This window comes from Pseudonaja textilis, chromosome 8 (genome assembly GCF_049901715.1).
Source record: "Pseudonaja textilis isolate UNSWEBS1 chromosome 8, rPseTex1.2, whole genome shotgun sequence".
NCBI classification, from domain to species: Eukaryota; Metazoa; Chordata; class Lepidosauria; order Squamata; family Elapidae; genus Pseudonaja; species Pseudonaja textilis.
This window is the reverse complement of record NC_141997.1, coordinates 33,837,235-33,857,535: the sequence shown is the minus strand read 5'-3', so window position 1 is coordinate 33,857,535 and position 20,301 is coordinate 33,837,235.

Here is a 20,301-nt window from a genome sequence, read left to right as displayed (position 1 = left end):
AATTCACCATAAACCTCCTCTACATGCAACATTACCCTGAATATGATACCTAGCTACTGAAATTATCATATGCATTGTAATCATGGCTGTAGATAATAACAGCCTTTAATTGCATTAAGAAGCAAGACAAAAGCAATAAAATTGGTTGCATAAATTTATTCAAGAAATTTAATAGTGAAAACTTAGAAATTTCAAGGCTTCATGAAAATGATAAATGAGGGGTTTTTTGTTTGTTTTTTTAAAGCAGAATACCTACAATGGTAACAATGCTTTAAATTCAGAAAAAGAGACTTCAATGGACATTCCATGTAGGAAAATATAAATTTTACGTCTTGGTGTATCTACATGCTTTCTCAATTTTGTTAGTGTTATCTCTATCTGCTCAATACAGAATATACACTATGCTTTATTCATTTTTTCTTCAGTTTTTAACATCAACTTGGTTTTGCTTTTTGTTGTTCCCCCATTGGCTACTCCTAAAAAGGCAAAACTAAAGAGATGCTACGTTTCTTAGAAGTCAATAGCCAGTAGCAATATTCATAAGGAAAATTAATGATGGTGTTTACCCAAATTCAATTAACACTGAATGAACTATGAAAGGTAATATCACCTTGAATTGAGCCTGAATCTTGTTGATATGATCCTATTGTTTTCTTGGCACGAATATGAAAATGGTTTGCAGTTATCTTCCTCTAGATATTTTTCAACTTTTCACCCTGGGATTTCCATCCCAATACATGAGGCCAATCCTGCTTAACTTTCTAAACTCCACTAAGGTACTGTCTTAAAAATTATGGTTACCATTTGACCCAAGAAAAAGATAGAAAAACACTGAGACACTTCCAGTTCATTTAGCAATATGCATCTAGACATGGATGAACTACAAATCCCAGATCTTACCCAACCTTTCTTTTTTTTTTCCCTTAAATTTGTACCTTTCAGAAGGCTTTCAGCACTCCACAGTATCACCATAAAACAACCACACTCTAGAGTTTAACATTATTAATAATAAAAATTAAATGACAACAAAATCTGTTCTGGACTGCTCCACTTTTGACATGCAAGGCTTATTCAAATTAATTCAGTTTTTAAGCTTATAAAGGTAAAAGTAAAGTTATCTCCCATCCAGTCAAATTCAAATTTAGTGGGAGGTGCTCATCTCTATTTCTTAACTTAGGGACTCAACTTCCGTGGTTATGTGGCGGTCATGATTATATGGTAAGGTGCACAGAAGACTATTACCTTCCTACTAAAGTGGTAGATAAATAGATACCATATCTGCATGCTTTTGAATTGCTAGAAGGGCAGGAACTGGGGCAATAATGGGAACTCACCCCTCCTTGTGAGGGATTTGGGTCTCGAACCAATGTGTTTAACCATTGTGGCATTGCACCTAGAAAGTCAGAAAATCTCCAAGGGGAAGATTCCTATTCCATAAGACATTACCTCCAAAGAAAGAGGAAAAGACTGTTAAATTTGCTTTAATTTTACAAAGGAACTAAACAGCTTCTTCCCAGGCTATTTAGCTTCAGTAGTTTGTTTACCCTACAGTAGTACAGAATGCTAGGAAAGCATTTTTGAGACCACTGTTTGTCTCTCTGATGTTAAATAGAAAGAAAGCTATGCACAAACACATTGCTGAAGGATTGGAAATAATTAGAATAAAGGCATAAACTTAGCCAGTTTTTTTTTAACTTAGAATAATTTTTTTTTAAAGAAAACCATTTGTAATCCACCAGATTTAATGAGACATACAGGAAAATGAATTTTGATCTCATCTGATTGCATGATCTGGGATGAGTTTGAGCCAGTGATTCCTGTGGAAGGGTTCAGGGTCCTCTGTGCTATCATCTTGGCCACCTGTTTTCATCATTCAGGGCCTCTCCACATCCATAAAAATGCCCATGGAAGTGATCATATAAAGGCACTAGTGTACCTCCTCTTCAAAAGGCTATCCCCGGACCAATGGTTTTTAGTAACTATTATCCAAAATTCAACTGTCTCTTTCTGAGGCAGGCTGTTGAGAAGATGGTTAGTCTGCAACTCTAGAGGAAATGGGTTATCCAGACCCACTTCAACTAGGTTTCAGACTGAGGCTGAGTAGCAAGATACCTTTGATCATGCTTGTTGATAAACTGCAGAGCAGAGGTGGTGCATTGATATTTGTGCTATTTGAACTGTCAGCATTTTCAACATCACCAAGTATCAGTATCCTTCTTCATGGATTGGAGATTGCGATTTAGGCAGCAGTGGGATCCTACCTGTTTCACTACTATCGTGTTTCTCCAAAAATACGCCTCCGCAATAGGAAGGCCCAGCATGTTTTCTAGGCATGAGGTGAAATTAAGCCCCTGCCCCCAAATTTAGGCCTATTTTAAAACATGTGAAATGGGGGGAAGGTTGGGGGGAACTTGCCATTAGGAGCACCCCACAGCCAGCCATGCCTTGCTACCAGCTGCTCCTAATGGCCAATCATGGCAGAGCGCGGAAAGCTCCCTACCCCCACCAAGCGCCTTTGCTGCAGACCCGAATATGGTGCTGACTGCAGGCTGGGTCAGCGGGCAGACAGTGGTGGCATGAATGTTGGCCTCAGCGGTGATGGGCACTTTGCATTGGCTGCCATTGGCACTTCCTCCACCACCGTTGCTTTCCCTTCTGCCCTTGCTGCAGCTTATGCTGCATTCGGAGTGCTGCCATTGGGCAAGACACAGACGCTGGAGTCCCTGCTGGACATCACAGTGTGGTGATAGTGGAGAAGTAGCCCTTCCAGTGGGTGGAGGAATGGTTCAAGCGCATTCCTCCACCAGCAGCATTTCAGCTGCTTCTCGGGAGGGGGAGCTGCCTCCATAGCTTCCATGGTTCCCGCCAGCAGTGGCACCCCTCTCGCCAGTGCCATCTCCAACAATGGCAGCAGCAGTGGCAGGACAGACCCTGCTGCCAACAAAAACCACCTGCCCACCCGTAGGGGCATATCTTTGCTTGACAGCAGCTGTGTTGACAATGTCCTGCAAGTCGGTGAGTCATTTAGGTTTTGGTGGGTGGAAGCCGTGGTGGGAATGTGATGCCATCATTTCTCTCACCCCCATGCCTCGCTTCGCTTCCTGCCCCAGAGCTTCAGGACATAGTCTCATCACCGGTACGATCGGGCACTCTCCTCTTAGCACCCCCTTAGAAGTATGAATGAATGAATGAATCAGCAGGAGAATCCTCTGGGAAGCTTGGCAGGGAAAGAAGGAGGGGAGGAGAGTGGGAAGAGTGTCTTTGGGATTTACCAGGAGAAATCCAGGAGGTGGATTTCCATCCTATTTCTGTCCTTCAAGGAGATGAAGGTGGCAAGTGCATTTAAGGGGGTGCTAAGGGTCTGTTGGATGATTCCCTTTCTCTTATGTTTGGATTGGAAGGTTTCCCTCTGCTCAAAGGGCAAAATGGATAGATGGTTCCCTTTTTAAAACTACCGGGGGTGGGGAGCTGCCCAGCCAGTCTGTATTCCTAAGGAACTGACAACTAAAAAGGGGGGAAAGGGTCCATGGGGGGGAGTGTTAAGTGGCTGGAGCAAGAGAGCGCCCAATCATACAGTGATGAGACTTCTGGGGTGGGAAGCAAAGCTAGGCATGGGGGAGAAGCGATGGCATCACCCTCCCACCACCGCTTCCACCCACTGAAGCTCGAATGACTCACCAACTTGCAGGACATTGTCAATGCAGCCACCGTTAAGCAAAGCAATGCAGGTGGTTCTCGTTGGCAGTGGGGTCGGTCCTGCCGCTGCTGCTGCTGTTGTTGGAGATGGTGATGGTGAGAGAGATGCGACTGCCAGTGGGAACTGTGGAAGCTATGGAGGCAGCTCCCCCGCCCGTGAAGCGGCTGAAATACTGCTGGTAGAGGAATGTGCTCAAACTGTTCCTCCACCAAGTGGAAGGGCCACTTCTCCATTACCGCCATGCCACGATGTCCAGCAGGGACTTTGGCCTCTGTGTTTTGCCCAATGGCAGTACTCCAAATGCAGCATAAGCCGCAGTGAGGGCAAAAGGGAAAGTGACGGCAACAGAGGAAATGGCAGCAGCGGCTGATGAAGGTCCTGTGATTGCAAAGTGCCCTGTCGCTGCTGAGGCCAATATCCATGCCGCCATCGCCTGCCCACTGACCTGGCCTACAGCCAGCACCATACCTGGGTCTGTAGCAAAGGCGCTTGGTGGGGGTAGAGTGCTCTCTGCACTCCACCATGATCAACCGTTAGGAGCAGCTGGTAGTGAGGCATGACTGCCCGTGGGGCGCACTAGGTGAAGGTGCATGGGGGGGGGGATTAAGTCACCCCTGAAAATACGGCCTAGCTGTTTTTTCAGGCATCAAAAGAAAATAAGACCCGGACTTATTTTCTGAGAAACACGGTAGTTCAGTGATTGCATGCGCGCACATGCACCTAAGTGCCAATCAACTGAGAGGATGAAGAAAAAAGTGCAGGGGAGGGTGAGAGGACCAATCCTGCACTTTTCTCTTCTTTCTCTGCTCAGCTGATTATGGGAAGCTTTTTTTACCACCCGTTCAGCCGAACCACCACTGGGTTTAGGTTACTAAAATATGGGGATATTCTTTGTCCTTGGATGGAGAAAAACTTCCTTATTCAAAGGTACTATGTAAACTGGGTTCTTAATGCCACTCTTAACAGTTAAAAACAATCACAGCTGGAAGGCTCTCTAGAAACAACGACACACATAAAACCTATGCATTTGCGGAAAATGAAATATACAGTCACCTTATCTTATCCCAAAATATTTGTGAAAAAATTGTCCAGTTATATCGAATTAACACATCTCTGTTTCCGTCTTGTTATAATTTTCCTTTGCTTGTATGTATAACAATGTTTAATAGCATTAAGATTTATGATTCTGGCAACTTTCTGGAGACAGTGCAGATCTAATTCTAAATTATTCAATTTTCTTACCCTTTAGTTTGCCTCATTGTAGTAAGTCCCATGATTGCCTCCTAAAAGAAAATTTTAAGGTCTAGAATTTAGGGACTGTAGCAGGAGATTCAATAATAAAATTGACTTCTGTTTTTATGTTTGCCATGTTTCAAGAGTGTGAGGAGAAACCAGACAAGAATATTTTATACACCTCTAAGAAAAGAAGAAACTGGTTTTCATTTTTCTGTTCCACAGAACAAACTTGACCAAAATACTTGCTCTGGATAACAGTTTTAACAAAAAATACATCTTTCGTTTTGTTTTGTGTTATTTTTAAGGACATTTTATGTTGCTTTGGGTTCTTTTATAGAATGTTTGTAGTAAACTTTTGTTGTACAAATGACAATAGTGAAATCTGTTAAAGCTCATTATGAATTAAATTAGGATGGGATTTTTTCCCCTCTGTATTTTACCCTACAAGCCCATGGAAAATGGGATATTATGTATGCACAAATGAAGATAATAAGATAAACAGAGCAATTCTGTCCACTGCATATGAAATTTGCTAAAACAGAGTCAACTGAACCTAAGGATTATTGTAACTACATAGCATGATAGTTAAGTGTTAGCTTTGGAAATGATTCCATAGAAATAGCATGGGTTTAAAAAAAAACACCAAATAATATCTTCTGATAAAACCTACACATTTCAATATGGTCTGTGGATGATGTGATTTCTTTATTGCTCTTAATCATCATTAAACATCAGTCCATATTCCCATATCTTATTACTAATCATCACATAGTTCTAGATAAATAAAGGAGAATATTTATAGCTCAGGGTTGAAATGAGAGATCTTTGGTGCTCCCTGATCTTGGTTGTTGTCCTGCACACATTTCATTACCTCTCATTAAACTCTTACACTGCAAAAACATATGGACTACACAACTTGATCAGGGCAAATCAATAGATGCAATCTACATAGACTTCTGTAAAGCCTTTGATTCAGTGGTACACGACAAACTACCCCTAAAACTAAAACCTTATGGTCTCTCTGGACAACTTCATAACTGGATAGAAGCATTCCTGTCAAACAGACAACAAATGGTCAAAATTGGGAGTGTCCTATCAAATTCTGTACCTGTCAATAGTGGTGTCCCCCAAGGCAGTGTTCTAGGACCAACTCTCTTCATACTCTACATAAATGCCCTCTCTGATCATATTAAGAGCAACTGTGTTCTCTTCGCTGATGATGTAAAGCTGTTCAATACCACAGACAATACTGCTACCCTTCAAAAAGACCTTGACTATGTTTCAGAATGGTCAAACAAATGGCAACTTCAAATCTCAACAAATAAATGCTCTGTCTTACATATTGGCAAAAAAAAATCAGAAAATAAAATACAAGCTGAATAGTCAAGACCTTGTTGATGATCCAAACGCTGTAAAGAACCTTGGAATACTCATCTCTAATTATCTAAGTGCTAGAGCCCACTGTAACTACATAGCCAAAAAGGCATTAAGAGTTGTTAACCTAATCCTACATAGCTTTTTCTTTGGTAATATCACACTACTAACTAGAGCATACAAACCATTTGCTAGACCAATACTCAAATACAGCTCATCAGTCTGTAACCCACATTATGTATCTGATATTACCACAGTTGAGAAAGTCCAGAAATATTTCACAAGAAGAGTTCTCCACTCCTCTACTCGTTGTAGAATACCTTATGCCACCAGACTTGAAATTCTAGACCTAGAAAACCTTGAATTATGCCGTCTTCAGTCTGATCTAAGTATGGTATAGAAAATCATACATTGCAATGCCCTACCTGTCAATGAATACTTCAGCTTCAACCATAACAACACAAGAGCACACAATAGATACAAATTCAAGGTTAACCACACCAAACTTGATTGTACGAAATACAACTTCAGCAACAGAGTGGTCAATGTCTGGAATACTCTACCTGACTCTGTGGTTTCTCCCCAAACCCCAAAAACTTTACCTTCGACTGTCTGCTATTGACTTTACCCCTTTCCTAAGAGGTCTATAGGGGGCGTGCGTAAGCGCACCAACATGCCTACCATCCCTATCCTATTGTTTTTTTTATTTTTCTTATATGTACCCATTTCATGTATTCATAACTATGTATATACTTATACCTATTATCTTGTAAGCGATTGACAAATCAAAGTAAATTAAAAAAAAACATTATCAGTTTTAGGATAGAGTAGGGTTTGCTGTCAGTTTATATTTTTATGGCTTTCCGTGTTAGCGTTGGTAGCAATTTTCTTTGGTTGGGCTGTTTACTGTTGTCTTGTTTGGCAGTTTCTTGACTGGAGAATTGTTTACTTTTTTATGCTAATCCTGGAGATAATCTCTGCTCATTTGGGTGTTGATTTATGGTGGGGAGATGTTTACTGATTGTCTCTTTTGCGCAATAGGTAAACATTGTTTATGTCTATGTATGGTTAATTTGTCAGAGTGCTAGGCTTCTATAAATTCTCTACTGTTTTTTGAACTTGGCTTAATCTAGCATGACCACAGTTTCTAGTAGAAACAATAATTAAACTATAGTTAAGTTATGATGTATCCAAGAAGACTCATAGGAATATTTCCTTGGTATGAAGCCATTTGATAGATAAAATTGGGGGAGAGGAGAGAGAGTCTGTGGATGAGTGTTATTGGGATAACATTCTGTCAAATACAAGAATTAATTTATCCCTCTTTGCAAAATGTACATTAGTAATTTAATTATATTAAAGCCATCTTTAACAATAATTAATATAATGGCCTTTTTTATCTTTAGACAGACCACTAGGGCAACAATACTATTGCATGGAAATGTTACTTAAAATTACATCAGGAGCTTAACATTCTAATTAGTTGGCTTTACTTTTTCTAATGTCCTTTACTAATGCTTTTTAGAATTATAGAATTTTATGACTACTTCGGTGACACTTATCCAAACTAATAGATTTTTTTAATCTTGCTAATTCTGGATAAATGTCCTATTATAGGACAATTGATATAAGCTTGAACAGCTGGGAAGAAGATTCCTGAGTCTCTGTACTACTTAAAATAACATAATCCAAGAAATGGTAGGCAAATCAATGTATTTCTACTCCAGATTGTAAACTTCATCCTCTTTCTACACTATGTAATTGGGGAGGGGGAGAATCCTGGATGAAAATACTTATGTGAGTGCATTTATAAACACACTTTAAATATATGTGTATATTTTAAATTATTTTTATCCTTAGGGATGGATTATAACATTATCTTTCTTAGCTGAAAACTGTGTCACAGAATTTAGTGATGTGAAAAATTTAAACAATGATACATTGTGATGAAATTTATTTTATAATCTGTAAATCGTGTAAATTCACATCAGCATCCATAAAATCTGAACCAGTGACCATAGGGTCCCTGTGTATTGGGAACTAAATCATCTAAAGCCCTAATTAAAAACCCCAGATGCCTGAACATTTTGGCAATTATAATTTAAGTACTATGAGTGTAAAGATTGAGGAAGTCTGGCATATATAATGATTTACTCACTGAATTTTTCCTTGAATCAAGACAAGGGAAGACTGCAATAGCCAAACAACCTCAGGGACATTTTTAAATAAAGTCTTTCAAATTGTAGGGAGGCAGCCAGGACTTTGAAAAAGATGACACACTTTTGAAACACTTATATAACTCTGCCAAGATTACTGAGATAGACAAGTGTTATCACAACAAATTTTGAAATGCTATAACAAAGAAGAAAAAAATGTTACTGTGTATGGTGGACAAAAAAAGACTTGCCTGATGATACAAGAGACCAAAATCAGAGAGTATGCAAAATTTGATTTGGAGATTGATATTAATAGTTTTAGATACTTTTACTTTATTGTAATTTATTGTTCATATTTAATATAATTTTTACAATAACTTGAACTGATTGTTTGATTTGGAGTCCAAAATTGTAGAATATGCAGCAATGGAAAAACTAATACTATATATTTATAACTGAAGCCCAGCTAAACTCAGGCAGAAATGGGTCATTTATATATTTTATATATTATGCCTTATATCCAGTGGTGGGATTCAAATTTTTTTCCTACAGGATCTGTGGGCGTGGCAGGGGAGGGATATTGAAAAATCTACAGTCAGAGGTGGCACTTGCTGGTTCTCCAAACTACTCAAAATTTCTGCTGCTGGTTCTCCAGAACTGATCAGAACCTGCTGAATACCACCTCTGCTTATATCCCTTATATAAAATTATATATTTTATATCATTAAAGAGAGATCCAACTTAGAACTAAGGAGAAATTTTCTGACAATGAGAACAGCTTGCCTCCAGAAGTTATGAATGCTCCAACACTGGAAGTTTTTAAGAAGAGGTTGGACAACAATTTGCCTGAAATTGTATAGGGTTTCCTGCCTGAGTAAGGCATTCGACTAGAAGATCTCTAGGGTACCTTCCAACTCTGATTCTCTTCTCTTCTCTTCTATCCTGTATACTGCACAAGCCAGAAAAAGAACTGTGAAAATATCTACAGACCCCTCACATCCTGGACATAAACTGTTTCAACTTCTACCCTCAAAACAATACTATATGACACTGCACACCAGAACAACTAGACACAAGGACAGTTTTTTTTCCCCGATGCCATCACTCTGCTAAACAACTAATTCCTACAACATTGTCAAGAAGGGTAGTATTACCATCATTATTCTCATTTTTCCTATTACCTATCTCCTTATATTCTTATGACTATAACTTTGTTGCTTGTATCTTATGATTTATATTGTTTACTTAGTATCCTAGTATGATTTGTATGGATTGTTTATTTAGTATCTGTGACTATCACTAAGTGTTGTATCTAATATTTTATGATTAATGTATTTTTACAATGACTATGATAATGATCTATCACTATTGTGTGCACACTGAGAGTTTATGCACTGGAGACAAATTTCTTGTGTCAATCACACTTGGCCAATAATTCTATTCTATTCTATTCTATTCTATTCCATTCCATTCCATTCCATTCCACTCTCCCCTTTCCTCTCTGTTTGAGCTACACTGTTAAAATGGCAGCCATAAAAATTCCAACAAAGCATAGAATAGCTTCCAAAAATGCCCTCCCCTCTTCTTTTTTTCCCTTTGCTATAAAACTTTAAAGATCAGACAAGTTGATCCAGTGTGTTCAGAAAGATAAAGTCACATTCACTATGCAATCCTCCCAAAAATAAACATGCTAAATAAATAAATTAGCAGATTGCTGGTGCTATTGTCCAGCATTATCTTCTTGAAACCTCATGCAGAAGATTAGAAAATGAAGAAAAGGACAAATGTTGTCAAAATAAATAATGCAAACTAGCCAACTTTGGTTATTTTATACACACTAATAAGGATTATTTATAAATCTCCTAGAGCTCAAAGACGCACAGTTCAAGAACCTTTATAGCCATTTTAAAGAGATCCATTTGTTTTGTTTTAATTTAATTGGTTTTGTGTTATTGTTCATATTGTGGTTGTTCCAGAAAAGGTTCATTTAACTCACTTATTTAGGTTTGCATTACTAAATTGCCATATTTATATATTCTTTGAAATAGTGCCTTAATAAAACTATAGCTGACATAAAAGTTGCATTTTTCTTTTTAAATATGCATATTTCTGTGGCCATATCTTTCTTAGAGTTAATGCATTAATTATGTCTCCATAGCTTATTTCTTAACTTATTTCTTTCTGCTAAGAAAGAAACAGACTCATGAAGATATTAATTATTTCTCAGCATTACACACGTGCAATAAAAATATCATCAGCAATTTTAAATCTCAAGTAAATTGGGTGTGGGAAATGATCTGAAGTATTTTTAAAAAAATGTGTCTATTCCTATGCAATATGCAGAAATTTATTTCTTTGTTGTAGCAAATCATTTCAAGTCAAACCAGAAACCATGTTTGGATTAACTAGTTACATGTTTTGTGAACACAGTTAGAACCAGCAATTTGGCTGTTAAACAAAGCAATTTCTAAGTGAAACCACAAGTGTACTTATGATCTTCCTTCAGCTTTCCTTTGCTTTTCAGACTTCGAAGGTCATTAGCAAGAGGATTTGTCAAAAAATTATTTTTTTCATTACTGTTATAACTATGAATGGGCAGCAAGCAAGGCAGTCACTAAACAAGAACAATTTGTAGGGATATTTCAATCACCTCAGGTTGCAGCACCTGTTAATTAAATATATATATATATTCTAGAAAACCTCACCACCTCCAATCAGAAGATGACACAATGAGTCATCTTTCAGGAAGGAGTTTGAAATATCAGTAGAGTAGCTTCACGTTTTTCATTCTATCTTAGAAAAAAATATTTTGTCTCTGCTGTGTTTCAATAAACATTTCCATCCCACTTAGTGTTTCACAGAATATCCAGATTCTTGTACAAACTTGTGGATTGGAAGCATCTTGTTCTAGTATATTGGGCAAATGAACAACACTTTACTTATATTAGTCATTTTTTATTTTAGTATTTTGTTTCAATTAAATTAGTTATTATAGTTCAAACTTCTCCAAAAACATTGCAACTTTCAAAACCAAATTGCAATGATGTAATTGTGGTGTAAAATGTAGTTGTTTGGTGTAATCTGAATGCATACTGAAGAGAAATAAATAAATCTCCCCCAAAGTAAAAGACAAAGTAAAAGTATAGGGATGCGGTGGCTCAGTGGCTAAGATGCTGAGCTTGATGATCAGAAAGGTTGGCAGGTCAGCAGGTTGAATCCCTAGCACCGTGTAACGTTACTTGTCCCAGCTTCTGCCAATCTAGCAGTTCAAAAGCATGTCAAACTGAAAGTAGAAAAAATAGGGACCACCTTGGTGGGAAAGTAACAGCATTCCATTTAGTCATGCCAACCACATGAACACGGAGACGTCCTTGGACAGTGCTGGCTCTTCAGCTTTGTAAGAGAGATGAGCACTGCCCCCCTAGATCCAGAAATGACTAGCATGTATGTGCGAGAGGAACCTTTACCTTTAAAATAAAAGAACAAGGAAATAGGTTGGGAAGGAAACATAGCTGCCGAAATATCTGATTTGTTCTTTTTGTCCACATAATTCTGAATGTGAAAAATAAAAATTGTTCTCCTTGCCATCTGATTATAATACCTGGCAAAATGTCATAAAACAAAAAGAAAAGCAATAAAGACAACCAACAATAAAGACAATCAAGAAAATATATGAGGTGCACAGCCTCTGTGTCATAGGAGATTTGAAAGTCGGGCTGTTAATTCAGCCTCTTTCATTAAGAGGCCTCTGTCTTGAACCCCCGACAAAGCAAACCTGCCACAATCCATATTGAAAAATATTTTGTTAGGTAAGAATTATAGGAAACATCCTTCATGTTCCAGCACTGTACAAAGAAATAAATATTCATGCCTCTGGCATTTAGGAATAAATATGCTCTGTGTTCCTGTCTTGTAGGCTCAAGTTTATTTAGCTTTCTTGCATGTAGAATCTATAAATGGAAATAAATACAAATATAGTCTACTTCTGTGTCTGCAGAGGTACTTCCTGAGATTCTAGAACTGGGGTGTCAAACTCACATCGTCACGATGGTGTCACGTGATGTATTGGGACTTTCCCCCCTTCATTAAACTGAGCATGAGCATGGTCAGCATGTGACTCATCTGGGCCTCCCTGTTCTAGAATCATGGATGGTCTTCTTCAGCTTTGACAAGTATGAGCACTCCTCATTGCCTTCCCCTGCACATAGTCCTAGAATGACTGACGGACTCTAACTAGAATGGACTAGAACAGGCTCCACCAAGAATTGAGTCTCTTATCTAATGCAAGATCTTTGAAGGAAGTGTTCAGTGCCCATCTAGAATCCTACATGCTTTAAGAAGGTGCTAGCAGCAGTTACCAGTGTCCTAATTTACTGGTTAAAGATTTGGATACAAGGTGCCTCACCTTTACAAGGGCTGGGGAAAATTAACTCCTTGTCCTAGGTTTAGTGAAGGGAACAGCTTACTTTCAGAAGTTGTGGGTGCTTTATCATTGGAGGCTTTTAAGAAGAGACTGGACAGCCATTTGTCTGAAATATTATAAGGCACAGGTATCAAAATTGTCATGTGATGTATTATGACTTTTTCCCCCTTTGCTAAACGGGGGGTGGGTGTGACCAGCATGTGATGCATCCGGCCCAGAGGCTGCAAGTTTGACACCCCTGATATAGGGCTTCCTGCTTGAGTAGCGGGTTGGACTAGAAGATCTCTGAGGTCCCTTCCAACTTTGTTATTCTGTTATTTATGGAAACAAGTGTATAGCTACTGTTTTAATTCTCTTGAGAAGCCTGTTTCACCTAGCTGCTTAACAAGAGGACTCTCACCCTGAACTACTAATCTGTAACAGTTTTGTTCAAGCGATCTATGATTTAATAAAATTTGAGGAATATTTTTCCCAAGCTGAGATCAGACACTTTTTTTTTTCAACCAGACTGCATCTGCTAACATTTGGACCTGCGCAATTATCTAATCTTAGAGAATAATTATTATACTGATTAAATAAATGACATGAAGAGCCTATTTCCAATGCAAATAAGAACCAAGTGTTATAGGAACTATGCTATCTATTTTGATTTATTCATAGGAAGGGAAACTTTCTTGCAACTGACCATTTTTTTAAAAAATGCAGAAGTTCCCAACTCATCAGCTTCCTCATGTGAGGGCTATATATTATTAGACAAGGGTATCAGATTTAAAGGTTAAGATAATATAGTCCTACTCAATTTAGACAAAGTAATGGGATTGAAGTGCCACTAATAGCTGATTACATTCATTTCCAATTCATGTCTTGTACCATATTAGTGCATAGATAATACTAAAACCTAATGTTGTTTATTTGTTTGGTTCATGGATAATGCTAATTAGTTCCTAATGAAGTTTGCTTTTGGTTTAGAATCCAAGAAAGATGTCATGATTAATGTGTATTATGGGGGCTTGTGGAGGATTATAAACCCGGATATCTTTTTAACTGAATTTGAAATCTTGTTTTCTTCCTGTGATAAGTTTGCCCTTCTGTTCTGCCTATTTCTTCTGGATATTAGCGTAAGCTAAGCAATGTGTAAAACAAAACAGAATTGCTTGAACAAGCCATAGACATTTTGTTCATCTGCAGCTATGATCTGGAACATTTAACAAACTATGGTTAAAAAAATTATGAGCATTATGAGTAAGTGTAGCCTGAGGTTTTTTCCCCCTTTGGTATGTATGTGTATGTAAACCTTCCGTCAATCTAGATAAACTCTCATTGTGTAATTTTTGCAACTTTGATGGTTGTTTTAACATTAAAATTTGAGTAAGACAACTGTCAGAGCTTCAGACATTATGATGACATGTACAAGTGTCCCTACTTTAGTCTCCAAGCTCATTAATGCTTTCTAACAACGAGAGAATTATTTGAAGCCACCAGGAATGACATTTATGCATTTGTGAGAATTATTTTCCATATAAACTTCTGAGCTTTGCAGAGATTGAATATGTTTGTGTGTATTTAGTGTCTATATGAAGGAGTGTGATAAAGAATGCATTTAGGTTTATCTCCATAGGAAAAGCTTTTATAGAATATGCCTGGAAGCCATGACAGCCCCAGGAACTGTGATGACCCGGGGCATGGCACAAAGGCAATACAGTCAGATAATCAATAAGAGTCCCTTTATTATCTCCAACTTTGCCCCCAAGGTCCAGATTACCTTCTGGCTGCAGAAAAACTCTCCCAGGAACAGCCTTTGACTGCAGAAAATTAAGTCCAAAACATGGTCAACACAAACTGTCACTTTAAGTCCAATCAAGCCAAACTGAAGTAATTAGTTTGGCAGAGCAGGAGCAAGAATTTCAGACTTGAAAGCATGGCAAAACTCACATGGTTGGGAAGTCACCAGGAACACGGATAAGCAACAACACCACCAGATAAAGTCACATTTGCTTCCAGCAGCTGCCACACACAGCCTGCCTTTCTTATAAACAGTGTTGCCAGCTGTAGCTAATGAAGGGAATCAGGGCCCTTTCCTGCCCCGTAAGCCACACAACCCACGTTGCTCTCTTCTCCGTTCCTCCCTGCGTGCCCTAGGATGAACAGGGGGTGGGCCTGGGTCTTCCTCTGAACTCCCTTGTTCTACCTCTTCCCTGCTCTGCCCAGCCGGACTTTGCCCTTCCCCAGTTTCCTCCACAGCCAACAGAGCTACACTCCCACTCCCTGTCCGCTGTTCATCTTCCTCCTCAGATTCAGACTCTGACAGAAGCATGACAAGAACCTTTTTAATTGTGTTTTTAATGAGTGCTGTGGATCAGTGATGTTTGGCTTCATGAAAGCCTCCAAGTCTTCACAAACCATCTTCATCTTTTCCTCATTTGGATTGAAAGATTTGGTTTGAGGAGAGAAAGCTCAGGGGTGAGATTCTACCGGTTCTGTTTCAGAAACCATAGCAATCTATCTTCTGTAAAAGATCTAGTAAAGTACCCCACTTTTTTTTTTTACTCTGCAGGTGACTGTAAGATTAACCTGACTACTTTTCTGGAAGGTGTCTGTATAGTTCTCCCTTCCCCTTTTCACTATATATTCTCAAAGCTTCATTTAAATATTAAATCAATTTTCAGAAAGTTTGATGAAAATATGCTTTAACTCTTTATTTTTAAGAATAATTTAAATATAGGAATGCTTTATTAAATCATCTTGGATACGCCCTGAAAACATCATACCAAAAACTAGACAAAAACAAATAAAACATATTGCCAAATTGAATTCAAGCTTTTAACAATGTTGAATGTTTAGGTTTCTGGGTTATTTGGGCCTTGCCTCAAAATTATGTATCCAGAATCAATTTAATATGGTTGAATACATCAATTGCATTCTGGAATTTCTTTTTTTTTTAAACAAATTTTATTAGTTTTTAAAGACAAACAAAACATAAGAACATAAGAACATAAAACCTCTTTTCTGAAAGCTACTTGTAAATTTTAACAAGGCAAATAAAACATGGTTTTATACAGCATAGTTCTAAATTATCATATTTCCACATAAACACATACATATCTTTTTCAAATTTCTCGTTATTTCCCTTTACTTTTATTCAATTATATTTCTTTTCTATATTTGTCTATTTTATATGTTTTTATTCATTACACTTATATTTTCATCTGACTTGTTTACAATTATTCTCTTCTAACATTCCTCCAAGGTTTTATTAATTCCCAATCAAAAATAAACACACAAAACACAAAACATAGAAACATAAAACTTCTTTTGGGAAAGTGGCTTAACCCCGGGTTACATCTTTTTGTACAAACCTAAATCAAATTCATGCTCATCTTGTATACCATTATTTATCTTATTTATCATTCTATATTTTCTATATAACTTCTCCCCTCTTTTCACTCTCTTAATTCTATTCTATTTATTTCATCTTAATTTAAATCATTATACTTGTATCTTTTGTCCATTCTTTTCCAATTATCTATTTATCTCTTCTCTTTAACACGAAATTTCTCCTGTAATCACTAATTGAAGTATGACGCCTTTCTATCTTTCCCCTAAAATTAACATTTAAAATAATACATAGTTTCCATTCTGCTTCTGCTTAGTACATTCTACATACTACATTTTAAAATAAGAAAATAATAAATTTATAATATAGTTAGATATATAATTTCCATTCTGATTCTGCTTAATACATTTTAGATACTACATTTTAAAATAAGAAAATAAGAGAATGATAAGTTTATAACATTAAAACAATAGCAAATTAAACTCTATCATTAAATCTTAAACTTTACACATTCCCTTTAATATTTTATTAAATATTAAAGTCTATCATTAAATCTTAAGCATTTTGATATTTTAATATTTTGTTAGATCTTATAATATTCCAATTTTCTATTTCAAATACAAATATTACAATACAATCTTGTGTACTTTTGCAGTATCTCTTTTTAATTGTACTTTACCCTTTGTCTCTAAAAAAGAATCTGCTTTTTCCCATCTTGTTTCAAGCCTTTATGACTTCTTTTCCCTTTTTCCCTTCCTTTCTTATCCAATCTGGCCTTTTTACCCCCCCCCCCCACCTCTGCCTTTTTAACCTCCCCTCTCTGTTGCATTCCTCTTTTCTGTTGCTTTCTGACATTGTATCGATTTTTCACCTTATTTTTCTCTTTCTTGATTGTTTTTTTAAATCTTAAATTCTCCATTTTCCTTCCCCTCTTCCTTTCTTCTTTCTTGGCTAAAGTTATTTGTCCATTAAAGATGGCTTCTTCTTCTTGTTGTTGTTGTATTTGCTGGTAGGTAGAAATCGCCATTTCTAAGAAATGAAAAACAGATCCAAAAGAGCCCTTGCCTTCTTGTTCCTCTTCTTTTAATTTTTCAAATTCCATTTTTAATTCTTCCACAGATAATACCATTGAAAAAACAACCCAAATGTTTTTAATCTTAGTTTCCAAAAGTCTCAAAGTCATCAAGCAATCCAAACAAACACAAAATGTTTCATTTAGCACCTTCTTCTCTTTCTCCTCCTGGGGCAATATCAATTACAAAGTTCCAAAATATATTTTTGAAGTCTTATTGCAGTTAATCTCTAATCTTATAAATTCCAAGCCAACTCCTTCAGCAAGAGCTTAATATAAGTTTGGTTTTTTTACCTCTCCCTTCCCACTTATAGCAAAAAACTTTTGATTTTTACCTTTTGTGCCAAAGCAGGTTTTTCAATGTCCATTTGCTATCTCCGTAAGGAAGGAGAGTGAACTTTCCCTTTTAACACTTTCGTTCACCACTTTAACAATCTCCTTTGGAAACAATATATCATTCAAAAAAAAAATTAAGTTTCAGGGTATTTAGATATATCTTAAAGACCTGGTTCAGCCAAAAAACTTTCACTTTCCGACACTTCCTCCTGCACGATCTTGTCCGGCTGAAGGTTTCTTTGTGGCGGAGATTGCTGACCACCGCTCCACCGCCTTAGGAAAAAGAGTCTGGCTGGCTGGGGAAAGGGGTTGCAATATCCCCAGACCCCTGCCCAGATCTCCTCTGTCTTCCATTACCTCTATGGGGTAACGACAGCCTCCAAACCTGGCTGGATCAGAGGCACTTCAGCGGCGAGCACAGCAGGAACCGCGCACGATCGTGGATTCCTGCCACTGCCGAAGCCTTGTAACTGGAAGTTTCCTGCATTCTGTATTTTCTGAAGAATGAATAAACTTGAATAAAGTCTATGTTGGTCTAATCATCTCCATTAGCATCATCATGATAGAGATTGGCTAGATGGCCAATATTGGACATCAAAATCTCTCTGGACAAAGGGCAGAGAGTGATATAAGCGACCTATTTTTATAAAATGATAGCAATAGCATTTAGTCTTATATACTGCTTCATAGTGCTTTACAGCACTCTCTAAGCAGTTTTCAGAGTAAGCATATTGCCCCCAACAATCTGAGTCCTCATTTTACCCATCTCAGAAGGATGGAAGCCTGAGTCAACCTTGAGCCAGTGTGGATGAACTCATGACTGTGGGCAGAATTAATCTGCAATACTGCATTCTAACCAATGCGCCACCAAGGTTCATGGTACATGTCATTGGAGAAACTGTCTAGAAAACTGTCTAGAATGCAAAAAAAAATATCACATTTATGATAGAAATGTGAATAGTAGGGTACATTTCATCATGTTGGTGACGTGCAAAATATATGCAATTAATTCCAGAGGCTTTTATTTTGGGGGTGATTGATAAAGAGTTGGAAAAAGTCACGGAACTCTATTTTTATATTTGAAAACTGCAGCAAGATTATTACATGCTACTCAACGGTGGAAAGATTTGATGTTACCTACAATGGAGGAATTGACAATGAAGATGAGAAAACCAGAATAAGTTTAGTTCTGACTGGAAATCCCTTACAGCTGAAGGCAGAAACAAGAAAGAAAGAATTTTAGTTCCATGCTTCTAAAGATATGATTTTTTTTTTAAAATGTAAACTATAAGGAGAGGCATGAAAAGGAGATAAAATGTTCCCAGTTCTAAAAGTCGTATTATAATGAAGTTCAACCCCACGATTTTCTATTTAACAATAGTAATTGTCTCATATTTGACAACTTCTGTTTAAATCAGGATGCCTGATCTTAATCATTATTTGCCAAGTTTACATTTCCCCGTCTTTTTCTGACCCCTAAAATTGATGTCATCCCATTAGATATTGACGGCATAATTTCCCACTATTTTTTGGCAAAAAGATCAATAAAGCCACAGTGTCAAGATTTCATTGACTTTTAAAAATAAGCAAGATGTGATGAAGGAGGAAAGGCGTGAAACTTCTTTGCCTGTCTTCTCATAGTGATGTTATTATCATGTTTTCTCTTTTAGCTTTGACTGCTGAAAAATATTAATAATAAAAAGGCCCCATTTGCATAAACGTAACAGCTCCTTATGTGGTTGAAGGGGTCAACAAGTGAAGGGATAAGCATTGAGGAAATAGATCTAAATGGGTAGAGCTGAAAAGTTCATTGCTGCATCAACTGGGATTATGAAGGACGAGAGCTGAAAATGGTACAAAATGGTTTACCTAAAGTCACTTATGTAAAATAATCATTAATGAGAATAATCATTAGAAAAAAGTAGCTTACTTCCAAACACAGATAGTCCTCAACTTATGACAATTGAACTCAACATTTCTGCTAAGTGAGACAATTGTTAAGTGAGTTTTGCCCCATCTTACAACCTTTTTTTTACCATGATTGTTACTTTGCTTGGTCACAAAAGGTGATTATATAACCCCAAGACACTGCAACCATTATAAATAGGAGTCAGTTGCCAAACATCTGAATTTTGATCATGTGACCATGGGAATGCTGCAATGGTCATGTCAAAAATGTCCATAAGTCACTTTTTCAGTGTTGCTGTAACTTTGAATGGTCACTAAAGAAACTATTGTAACTTTGAATGGTCACTAAAGAAACAATTTTTTTAGAGTTTATCATTTTAAAATCCATAAGAAACACACACCAATGAACTGAAATATAGCCCTACTTTATTCAAGATGGTAAATCATGTTGGATTTATATTACTCCATTCACTCTTATTCTAAAATAAATTACATTCAATCCCTACAAGTGTATTCAAACTTCAGGCAAAATACATATACGATTAGCTAACATATTCTTTCACATATAAGACTAGCTTTATTCTAAAAGGTCTCTTTCAGATGATAGGGTGTGTAGAGAGAGATCTATGTTTCCTATGTTGAAGGTAAAATTGACCATTAACTAATAACAGGGCAAAAATAGGACTACCAGTAGGAACATATAAGTCCTTCTTCCACTGCTCAGTTGAAGACTTCTCTAGACATCCTTGACTTGGCATAAAACTG